Raw genomic sequence first — 12,978 nt, 5'->3', positions numbered from 1 at the left:
CCGGTGCAGTGCGAGCGAGCGTGAGCCACACGGGTGGGCGGAACGAGAGCACTGTCTCAGCGGCCCCGGGACACAGCCGCGCCAGGGGCCCCGGCAGGTTCAAGCCCACGCTTCCCTGCTCACTCACTCACCTAGTGCTTCATGGAGGAAGCTCTGTGCTTCTTCAGAAGGCAAAGGCACCAGACATTGTTAAACATACAGCCAGGCTGCTATTAATGTTTCCCCTCCAAAATGGCCGCTGTCTTATTTGTGCTCTTTAAAACCAAAACAAGATATGCAGTATGGTGGCTCAGTGGTTAGAATGAAGGTGACAGACATACTTGGGTTCAGTTTCTGCTCCTGGTTCTGTGGGTGAGGAGTTTGCAGGCCCTCCCTGGGCTTCCTCCTATAGCCCTAAAACATGCTGGTGTGTCTAATCTACCCATTAAAATGAATTTCCATCCATCTAATTTCTATGCCTGCTTGTCTTATTCAGGAATGCAGGGGCTCACCGAGCCTATCCAGGGTTCTATGGGCACAAGGCAGGGAATGAAGCAAGACACACCATTCACATTTATGGACAATTTGGTTACTCCAGTTCATCTCAGCATGTTCTTGGACTGTGAGAGAACCCTGAGGAAACCCCATGACGACACATGGATTAGAGCCGGAGACTTGAATGCCTGTCCCAGAGGTGTTAACCACTGCAACACCTCGGCAAAATTTTTTTGTAAGTGCTAAAGAGATTTCAAAGGATGGCAGGAATGTGGAAAAAAATGGCTCGTCAGACCAATAGCTATTAGACCAATTTTAATTTGCAGCACACAATATAAGAGGGAGTGTTCAACACTTGATAAATTCATATTATAAAATCATCTATATTTATTGCATATATTGGTATTCATTTTAGTTGATGGTCATTATATGTTGTTATCATGTTTAAGTATAAGACACCAGGCAATGAATTTCAGTAAAATCGGATTATATATTTGAAACAGAGACTTCATTGTTTTGTTTGGTCATTAGTGTCCCCTCAGCAGCTTGGTGCCAGATTGCTTCATCCAATGAGAATGAGACTGATTCATCTATTACTCAAGAATAAATCTGAATTATGATTACACTCAATGTCCATCCATCTATATAATCAATAAATGGTGTTAAAAGGAACGTAAAGAAGTTTCAATTAAACAAAGTAAATTGCATAAAAGGCTGTTTTACTGCAGCGGCAGGTAAATGACGTCTTACCTTGAAATGTCATTTTCCCTCCTTGATAGTAATTTATTTTTTTGTAAAAGACACTCGAAACACAATAGAACATTGTAGAATCTAATCTTACCATATATGGGAAACATGGAAAATTGCAGAAGAATGAATAGCACTGTGTGTCTATTAGATTACATGTAGAGGCCTTGCCAGGTTTGACAGTTTAACAGGAATTAGGCAATTTCTTGGTATTAGTGTTGTCATATTGTATTAACTGGTGTTATTGTAGCAGCAAGATAGACAGAGTACCTGAATTATCAGATAATGCAATCATAAAAACGTCTGACAAGCAAAAAAGACTACATTTAATGTTTATCACATAATTTATACATTAATACATTAAAATGAGCTATACTTTTGGCTTCCTCTAATATGTTCTTGTAGGGTAATTGGTCCAAACATTTTATAAATGTTAGACCTATGCATGATGCATGGATCAAGCATCAGGTGACCCCTATGTCTAGAATCATAGATACGTCATTTCTCTCGTGTGGTCAATGACACAGCAGGTTTAAAGTCTACAAGATGGTAAACCCTAGTGAAAAAAAAGCTGGGCTATCAGTCCTACTCCTAATTTGTGTCAGACATTTTGTGGCTAAATCACATCTTATATGCAAGAACAAGGTCAGGACAATGGAGAGATCTATTTACACACCTTGGGTTGATAAATAAAATCATTAATTTCTTTTGGGTCATTATGTTACTGCTTCAAAAGATAATAAAGGAAAACTTTGATGCTGCTTTAACTTGACATTACAGAAACAATAAAAAAAAACAACCACTGAGTTGAGAATATGGCTAATCAAAAATAAAAGTAGCCAAAACAGTAGCAGTGTAAATGTTCATAAGCTGTTTCTCCTAACACCAATATTCTGCAAAATAACAAAAAGCAAATATCAAGACTTCACCTTTAGGTTAATTTCTTTGCTAGATGCTTTTGTCCTGTCAAAGAGCCAACTTTGCTGCTGCAATGAGCTTCCAGTGAAACGCCAGGAACGTGCAGAAGATGCAGAAGAAGAGCTACATGAACACCACTTAGAAAGCCAGTACCAGAAACTCTATGAACAAATATCACCCAAGAGGTGAGACCTATTACGAAACCAAACCCGATATAAAAAATACTGAGTAATCTCACATTTTCATACGCAGGTGAAACATTTCGCATTGTCAGTAAATTGATTATTACCCTTGGAGATGTAGCCATATCTGGGAGAAACAAAATCTCTATCATGGAAACGTCGTCAGAGAAGCCGTCAGGTACAGTAAGTCATGATGAAGCCTACTCTACTCAGGTGGTGATAGTAACTGAAAGAGCATTAGTGGTGGAGGTAGCAAGAGGGATATGCAGAGCTAAATGGACCTGGAGGAAATATCACAACAATTGTAAATCGCAACCATTTTAACAAGCAACAACTAAACCAAGCTTTTTGTTTAATAATAAACAGAAAGCAACATAGAATGTTGAGATCTTTGTTTCTGCAGTATAAAGAAGGCAGTTGTATGTTTCCTCCAAGGACAATGTGGTTTAACTTGTATTAGTGTATGAAGGATGATAAATCATTGGAGTCTAAGCCGGTGGGAGGCTGTCCAGAGAAAAATGTATGAACAAGTTATATTGATAACCATAAAGAGAGAGGCTTTACTAATGTCTGCAGATTAGTGATTTGCAAGAAACGGCTCATACCATTTTTACTCCCATATTTTAAGGTATTTTTGAAAGTTTTTCTTACATCTGTCTAATTCAGACAATTCAGAAAAAAGCAAGTCTTCACTGGTAAACTAATATCATGGATTATACTGGCATCAGAAAAGCCCACTAAGTGGAAAGCCCACTTACTTATATTTAAAAAAGTAAATAAATATCAATCGAATGGAATTGCAAACAAGACAAACAAGATCTAATTTTTGTGCTGTTTTATTGTTGTTGTTTTAGATCTTCATATAACCACTCCAAACTGAGCAGGCACATAGCCACGTGGTACAATTACAAGTTTGATCCCCATCAAAATATGTCAGACCCCCCCCCCCCATTCTAAAAATAACAATAATGATAATAATTTCTGGCTATGAGCATGATGTTAACAGGAATGCTTCTCAAACTAGTGATTGGTCTGCCAGAAAAGAAACATTTAGAAATGTGTGTGTGTGTGTGTGTGTGTGTGTATAAAATACATAAAAAATATATCACAAGTGTATGACACAAAACTGCCATGTATGCTATCAGTATGGTGATAAAATTGCTAATGTAACTCTCTTCCCATCAGAAACAGATAAAAGCTCAATTCTTCATTTTGAACTTCAGAAACCACTCTTCGGTGATGTCCAAACACATATTTTTGTATGCATGCAAATGATTTAAACATGTATCCAATTTGCACAAAGCCAAGGATAGGAATCAGGGTTACATATCATAGCAGCAGCTTGATGGCGATATTGGTGTGCTGTCCTCAACAACTATAATAAAATCTAAATGCAAATAGATTTATAAACTGTACTTAAGGAAAACTGAAATTGTACTTCAATAATTTGCATTCGAGACATGTTTTAAAGCAGGTTCCTCCTAGATGTATATCACCTTCAAGGCATGCATGCAAGTTCATGGAAAAGTGCCGTTTCCATGGATACCTCATATATGTATACAGTATATGCAGGGGACACACGTCAAGATACTCCTCAAATTACAATACCTTTTAAAGCCTTTCAAGACTGGGCAACCAAAAATCAATTAACTACATGTTAAAACTATAAGAAACTATAACAAAACTGTTTTTCAAAAGAGTTGGAATTGTGCAAAAGGTTAAACTAAGAACTTGATGCATTTCATCGTAGAAATTCTGTACTGTTTGCATATCTGATCTTACTCCCCTTTGAGACATGCACATATATACCAGTAAGAGCCAAGCCTGGCAACCCTGTAGGAGGCGGGGCTTAAGGGTCTTGCTCAAGGGCCCAAAGGCCATGTGACTAATCTGCCGACCACTTGATGCAGTTATACATTTAAACTTCAGTCTAGATTCTATCATGCAGGAGCGTCACTAAAGATTTACGAAAGGGAAGACTAAACCTCTATTAGGGAGGTCTGATGGAAATGGCCCACATTATTTAAACTAATTAGTGTACATTTATTTGGGGGGGGGGGGGCTAAAAAACATTTTAGAATAAACCTAATGACGCCCCTGGTATCACAATAACAAATATCTCTGGCTCAACCAAACAAGAAACATAATTACGACAACTGGCATTAGACAGCAATTATAAAACCAAGCATTTACTTTGTAGGTGACTATAAGATTTTCTCCCAGTTGGTTCAAGATGAAGCAGCCTAACCAGTCAATCATTACAGGAAAATTCATTACATGTCAAACTCTGCTACACATATATGCAACATACAAATAATACTATCAAGGAGCATTTTCATCTGACCAGTAGGGGGTAAAATTGCACCCTCGGTACAATTGCCTGTGATTTAGTCCAAAGCAACATATATATACGTATATACAGGGGCGTTGCTAGAGATTTTGGGCCCCATGAAAGCATATCATATTAAGCCCCCCAGTCCAAACCAATCCAGTTATTTTCCTAATTTTTTAGGGCCCCTGTCACTCAGGGGCCCTTGGAATCGTCCTAGCTTTCCTCCCCCTTACGGCGCCCCTGCGTGTATATATACATCTACTAGTATTAATACAGGATTGAGATTTAATTTCAGATAAAATGAAGAGGAACTTGCAAGTCCGCTAGCGGTTTGCTGGGTGGAGGTCACTGATAATGTCGTTACTGGTGCTGGTTCTGACAGTGACCACCACTTGATGATTTCTCTGAGAGGTAGAACGATTGGTTTTACACCAAGATCCAAAGGCCGCTATCCTCTAGCTCTGATTCCAAACAAAGACGGTGGTTAAAAATGTTAATATTCTCCTGCTCACATGCAGGTGGCACCATTCGCTGAAATTTTCCACCAGGAAGTAGTTGATCATGGAGAAGCAATTACAGTATTTTAGGGCAGTATTTCGCAACACGGTCCTGAAGGACCCACAGACAGTCCACGTTTTTGATTGCTCCAGGCTTCTGGTAGGACTGCGTCAGGGAGCTGGGAGGGAGCAAAAACATGGACCATCTCTGGGTCCCTGAGGGCCGGGTTGGGAAACAGTAGTTTAGGGCAAAGGCTCTTAACAATGTTAAGGACAATCGGTATTTAAAAACAGACCAAAACCTGGTACTTACATAATGCAAATTGAAACTAAAGAAAAAGGTACAAAAAACACAGCAACCTCATCATACATTTTGTTTGGTGACTATAAAGCAAAAATAAAATCATAAAAGCATAAAATCCATTGAGAGACTGCTTAACCTCATTGGCTATAAAACACACAAATCCAGGCCTCTGCCTTGTACACAGTTATTTTGATGGATAGTCCTGAATATGCAACTTTGGGCAATAGAAGTAGATGTTAGTGTACATGCCAAAGGGATATTCAGTTCGTTTGATGCTGGTTTTAAGTTAATTAAACTGAATTTCATATGAAAACTGACAGTAAATGGAATGACTGAACTTTCCAAGTGTGAATGAAAAAATAGTGGATAAATAAATATAAACATTTTGCATGTGTTTCAGGAGCACATAAATTTCCCCTGCAAAGTCAAATGTTTAGGTTCATCCCTACGGAGCCCCTAAGGTGACAAGGGAGCAGAAAAAAAACGGCAGAAGGAAAAAAAAAAAAAAAGTCATGTTTTGCGTTGTAACCCAAAACTTTTGCGATATAACCCAAAACCTTTGCGTTATAACCCAAAACTTTTGCGAAATAACCCGAAACCTTTGCATTATAACCCAAAACCATTGCGATATAACCCAAAACCTTTGCGTTATAACCCAAAACCTTTGCATTATAACCCAAAACCATTGCGATATAACCCAAAACCTTTGCGTTATAACTCAACTTTTGCGACATAAGGCAAAACTGTTGTGACTTTGAAGTGGAAATATGAGTAATCAGTCAGTGTAAGGAACATAAGTGATAGGAAAACATGGAGCGTTTAATCAAATTTTACTTTGATCTTGGTCTACAATATATGGACATTCAGTTTGTTCTCGGATCTAGGCATGATGTTCACATAAGTCTGAGGCAGATTAATTGGATTTTATGTGAAAGGGTATTATTCCAACGGAAAAACTACTCCGACTTGGGTGATGTACTGTAATTAACTTTATTTGTGAGCAGCTTTTGCACTCTGGGCAGCTTCATGGTTATCGATGGATGTATGCAAAATGCAGAATAAATGGACTTCATGTGAGAAAAAAGGGTGTGCATTTGATTTATATTAATTTATTATAAACATGAAACAACAACAAAAAACGAACAATTCTTTAGGCTTAAATCAACCTCAACAGATTAGCATTAATTAGCAATGTTACTGAAACGTACTTTACCAAGGCTTGCTTTACAAATTACTAATTATGAATTAAACAATCAAATATTATACACACTGAACTCAAGTTTTTTTAACCGTTAAATTAGATTAATAAGCGAAGCGGGGATCAACCACATCATGCAAACTGCGGCTTTGGAAGTTGCACTTGAATGACCAAAAGTATGCTAGTCACCTGATTTTATTGTTGCATTACTACGGAAAAGTTTTGGGTTATAACGCAAAGGTTTTGGGTTATATCGCAAAAGTTTTGGGTTATAACGTAAAGGTTTTGGGTAATATCGCAAAAGTTTTGGGTTATAACGCAAAACATTACTTTTTTTTTTTCTTCTGCCGTTTTTTTTTCTGCTCCCTTGTCACCTTAGGGGCTCCGTACATCCCAGCCTCCTAAAAGCAATTATGGGCATTACAAATTAATTTGGAAATGTGTGGTAACAAAAAAAAAAAAACTAAATTTCCAACTAATAACATTTGAAACAAACGCCTTTTGAACTTTGCCTTTGGTGTGGAGACCATGCAAGGTTTTGAATAAAACAATCCTTTTCTTACAATTGGATTGCTCTTCTTAGACCATCATCGGAGAGGGAGGACATATATTCTGATCAGTCATGTGGTCCAGCAATCTTTCACCGCATCTCGCTGTTCATGGAGCCCAGTGGATTTGGGTAAGGAGACCTGATATGAACTTGGTTCCCCTGAAAGCACCAAATGCTGTCAGAATAGACAAGGCACAAAATGCTGGGCTCTGTGGGATCCCTCAGTATCGACAGGAGGCCCCTTAGATCACATTTCATCACCAGTCAGGATTACACTGCCAACAACACAGAGGAGAAAACAAACAAATATAAGAAAACAAAGAAAAATAGATCTTTCTAGAAACTAGCATTAACAGGTCTAGGTATTGTGCACAGACATTAATGTGTTAGGCTCATGGGTTTTGACTCAAGTCTAACCTTGTAGCAAATAAAAATCGTTAACAAAAAAGGCCATTCAAAAGCATCAAGTTAAAATTGACATTTACCATAACAGTCCAAGATGAAGTGAACAAATATGTTTAACTGGATCAAGGACAAAAAAATGGAATGGCTTATTTGAAGAATGCTTTGGTAAACAGAATTATATTAGCAAAATTTTATCTTTCAGCAATTTTAAGGGATGATTTAATAATAAAAAAAGAAAAATCAGGGGTAGCTGAAAGGACCCTGTCTGATTCCAGAACAGGAATGCCGCTTTTGACAAGGTCTCCATTCCAGTTTCACTTGCCAGCTTGCGTTGATAGGAGTTCCTATATCTCTGTACTCTGGATGATTTTGTCTCCTTTTAATGTGAAGTTAAAATACCCAAGCAAAACAACATGTACCCTATGGACAATAGTATTGGGACACCTGGCCAATACACCCACCGGAACTTGTATGATGACATCCCATTCTTGATAGGCATCAATATGGAGTTGGTCCCCTCTTCACAGCGGCCACTCTTCTGGGAAGGCTTTCCACAAGATTTACGAGGGTGTGGGAATTTTAGCCCATTCATCCAGAAGAGCATTTGTGTATGCATATTTAGACATTTTGGGAAATTTTATGCATCCAAGTTTGTGGAAACAGTTTGGGGTAGGCCCTTTTCTGTTCCAACTTGACTGTGCCCCAGTGCACAAGGCAAGGTCCATAAAGACATGGCTGTATCACTGTTGCCGAATATAGGTGGTTGGTTTTGTATGGCACCACTGCTCAGATGTAATGCCTTGCTTCAAGAATATTGCTGTGCTGGCTTTGCATAAACATCACTAGACATCCATAATCACCTCTTTTGGTATAAGTGAGTTTCATGACTTTGATGGAAATTACCTACTAAAGAAACTGGTGCTTTATTTAAGTTTTTGGGGCAGTTCTCCAGGATGGTTGCGGCCCAAAATTTGACAAGAATCTCAACACTTTCCAGCGTGGACCTTGAGGCCGTGGCTTCATACGCCACACCAAGAAAAGAAAGATTATTACTCAGTGTATGACACCCATGCAGGTCATCCTGCGGAGGAGCATCGAAGCCTTTCTTGTTGTGATCATTCTCAAGGTCAAAAGAGAGAGTCAAGTAGAAGTGGACATTTGTGCATCTCTAATATAAATAGACTGAGTCTATAAGCATATCCCATAATTTGTTGCTGTAATATCTGACTGGAAAATGTTTGTGTTTTTTGACTGATACTGGTACTGATAAAAAAGCTGCTTGGTGGAGATGTTGTACATGGGGAAGGTGGTCAGTTAGCTGTATGGGACAACGAGGGCATACTGTCCTGCTCCTCTTTCCACACACCAGAGGCAAAATCACTGGTAAACATCTGGATGCTAAAGAACATCCCTCTTTCACTGCAACTAATTATTTTGTTAATTTTGATATTCTTCTAATGTTCTTTATTTCCTCTGATTTTTGTGAAGTGCATTCTGACTACTTTGTGAAATGAATCATGTTGAATCACTGCCTTTATGTCATTACATTTGCAGTTAATTAGATTAAAATATCACTTTAAAAAACAGCCTTGAAATTGCATTTATTTCGATAACACTTTAATAATTTATCTCCTAAACAGATTTCTTCTCACAGGCCCAGCATATTGCTGTATGACTTTTCTGCTTGGGGAAAAATCCCAAGGTTCAGAGACACATTGCGGCATTTTCTTTGCATGAATTTCATGTTTCTATGACAACTTGAAATAGAGTCCATGTTAAGAAAATGCACTGGAATAATATAATGAGCTGAGGTCATATTTTCACAGCACCTTGAGCCTTGAATGATGGCTTTTTTTTTAAATGTGGTATAAATGTTTTATATTAAAAGCTTAAAAAACCAAAAGAGTATGCATGTATTTTCTTGTAAACTTTTAACGTCATATACTGTAATAAGGGATCTGATGTTGTGCAAACAAATTGTGGATGCAACTAAATCTAAACTATATTATTCATTACAGAGAATAACTGATCTGGGGTGTGAACTCCAGGCTGAGACATTGTCTGTAGTCAGAATCAGATTAAACTTCTATTTTGTTTCTCTGCTCTATTGTGACAGTAATCAAAGACTACAAATCAAGGCTATTATTTATTGGGATTAGCAGTTTGCCATAGATGAGATCTGTCATCCAAGCTCATAAAATTTACTATATTACCAGCTTGTCCAGGGTCTAATTCAAATGATGATCATTAGAAGTTAATCACTTTGCAGTAATAGTAATGCAAAGACCGCAGGATAGTGATACTGTCTTCATTTCTTTCATTGAGCGTACTCAGAAAAAAAGGGACTTTATAGAGATAAAACACAAACGTGAACCATGAGTTCTCTAATAAAGCATGTAGATAGTACAGCTATCGGATCACCAAGGTACTGTATGACACAAGTCACATAAAGACTTGTAATGCTAAAGGCGTGTGTATTTTTTGTATTAAAGATTATCATCTGGGAACTTGTATATTCTTTGGTAGGGGGATGAAGTCTGAAGGAGGCTGACATGAAAAACAACATGGATCCATTCACAATGTCCACATTTACAGTTAAGGATCACGGTGAACCTGTAGTTCAGGGGTGGCCAATCTTACCCAGAAAGGGCCACTGTATATGTGGGTTTTTGCGGCAACTCCCTAATTGATTACTAATTAGAGGACTGACTGGCTGAGGAGTCCTCACACCTAGGATTGAAAAGCTGACCTAAAGGTTATCCCAGAAAGCTGTATACACACCGGCCCTTTGTGGATAAGATTGGCCACCCTTGCTGTAGTCTATCTTAGTAAACAAAGGACAAAAAGGCAATATCAAAGCTATACAATATTGCAACAGATCATAATGGCATTTGACTGTCTGGGTCAAATTGATTCACTTTTCTTAGAATTACCTCTACACTTCCCAGCTGACCCTATATATGTTTAATACGTGACTACAGCAATCAGAGATAACTGAGTTTCATTGACTGAGGACCATTTTCTATTATAATACAGGGGATATTACTTTGCAATCTCAGGCTATTTATTTAAAATAAATTGTTTATCAGTACAATACAGAAAAATTATGCTGTCTTGTTTGTCTATTAGTTTTTACTCTGATACCTTTGAGATAATAAATATTTTAGCTGCATTTAATCAATGGGGGACAGGGGCGCCGCCAGGGGGGGAAAGGTTAGAACGATTCTAGGGGCCCAGCACTGACATGGGGCCCTGTTCGGGGCTTTACCTTTTCGCAAAAAGGGGGGGGGCAAAATTCTAATCTTTCATGGGGCCCAAGATTTCTGGCGGCGCCCCTGATGGGGGAAGTGTTGTTTCTATGAAAGTTATAATTCTGGAAAGTTCCAATGAAGCAAACATTTTTATACTAAACCATACCAAATGTTAGTTTATGAACCATTAAGTTGACTGATATTGTTTTAAATGCCATCACTAATTAGTAGAAGTGTTTATATTGGCTCTTTCTGTTGATGTAATTCTGACTAAAATCCGTTAGAGGGCATTTTAACTATTTTTTAAACAGAGAATGAGAGTGACATAACCTTGCCCCAGTGCTTATGATTCAGATTATGAGTCATTCCTGCTCTATATAAAGGTTTTGACTCACTTCTTAAATGAATATTATAGGACAATAAGTAAATAAATTTCCCAGTATTTGTGACATGTTCTTAAGACATTTGAATTGAATATCTAAGGAATAGTTGTCTCTTTGAAAGAGTCACAAAAAGAGCAGAAGCCCATTTTTAAAAATATCTTTGTGGGGACTCTCCATTCATTTCTATGGGGAAAACTCTAATCCCAACATGACGACCTTAACCCCTACCCAGTCCTAACCTTAACCATACAGTAGGTAACTGAACAAAATATGAGACTTTAGGCATTTTTAGTTTTTTGATTGCATTCACAGATCTTTGTGGGAACTTGAAAAATGGTCCCCACAATGTCAAAATAACTGTTTTAACCTTGGGGAACCCACGGGGTCATATACGACCCTTCCTTTTATTTCTGCCTTACATTCAACCCACTCATCAAAGTTAAGAAATTTTTTTTGCTTTACAGCCCATTGTACCATATACGACCCAATAACAGTGACACAGTGATTACTGACTGAATTAACCAGATTTTTTTCCACAATAAATATGGCCCCCAACACGTTTTGAGGTTGTTGCTGTACAACGTTGCAAAGATTCACCTGTCAAGCTGTGAATAGGTAAGTTTTGGTGCTTAAATTTTGCATCATCAGGTATAATGCAGCATGAACAGTCCAGCAGTCCAGTCGTATATGGCACATTCATGATATGGACTGGGAAAGGGTTATTTTTACAAAAACACCTGTTTTTGAGTTCACTGGGTCTTTATGATCATTTTAGCCAATGGACATATTTTTCCTATATTGATAAGGTGGTCTGGGTTCCCCAGGGTTATATTACATTGTGGGGGACATTTGGTCCCCACATGCTGTCATTTGGTCCCTAATTGCTGTCATTTTTAAATCTCATTTTATCTGCTATCATTCATTTTTAATTCTCTCCTTGATCAATCTGGACTTCTAGCTTAAAAGTTTGAGGTGCAGGTAACATAGCTAAAGTAAAAAGTATTTTCTGCTTGGAGAATAATTACCAGATTTGACTAGTCCTGGTGGGGTCTTGGCCCTGCGCAATGAATGAGTTATTTAATCAGAATGGGCTCCAAAGCAAAGGACCAGCAGATAACAGTAACAGAATCTCCTTCTGGAAGTGGCTGATCTGACTGATCCCTCAACAGCTTTCTCCAGATCATACAGTCCTTGGCATGGCCACTGTAATATTTGTCTGGAGTCAAATAAGCCTATGGCAGCCACCTTGTATAGATGTCTGTTGCCTTTATTGTTCATATATCAACTTCCAGCATTTTGATACTTAAATTTCCACAAGCTACAAATTACATATCTGACAGCTGAGCCTCAGATTTTCATGGGGGGGAGAGGAGGGTTCTGTGCCAGTCCTCCTTAGCTTTGTCTGGCGGACATTTGGGAGGAGCTAAACACCCCCACAGTGTGCAGCCCCTGCTTGCATTCTGTGCTGTGTATCTTGTATTTCTGTCTGTGTCATGCCCAAATTGCTAGTTGTCTATTGTCATGGTGTCTCCATCTGTACTAGCGAAAATGTCCACTGGCTTTGGTTGACTGGCAATGAAGATTCTGATGCTAATGCTAATCCTCTTCAGGTCACATGATCACAAGCTGCGTGCATTTACATTAAACTAGGGGGCCTGTGGCTCAGTTGGTTAGGCTGCTGTGCTTATGATGGGAAGCGGAAGGCGTCTGGTTCATATCCCATGACTGGCAAAGTGA

This window comes from Paramormyrops kingsleyae, chromosome 8 (genome assembly GCF_048594095.1).
Source record: "Paramormyrops kingsleyae isolate MSU_618 chromosome 8, PKINGS_0.4, whole genome shotgun sequence".
Lineage (NCBI taxonomy): Eukaryota > Metazoa > Chordata > Actinopteri > Osteoglossiformes > Mormyridae > Paramormyrops > Paramormyrops kingsleyae.
The sequence above is the reverse complement of the archived record's forward strand: the minus strand, read 5'-3'. Positions refer to the sequence as shown.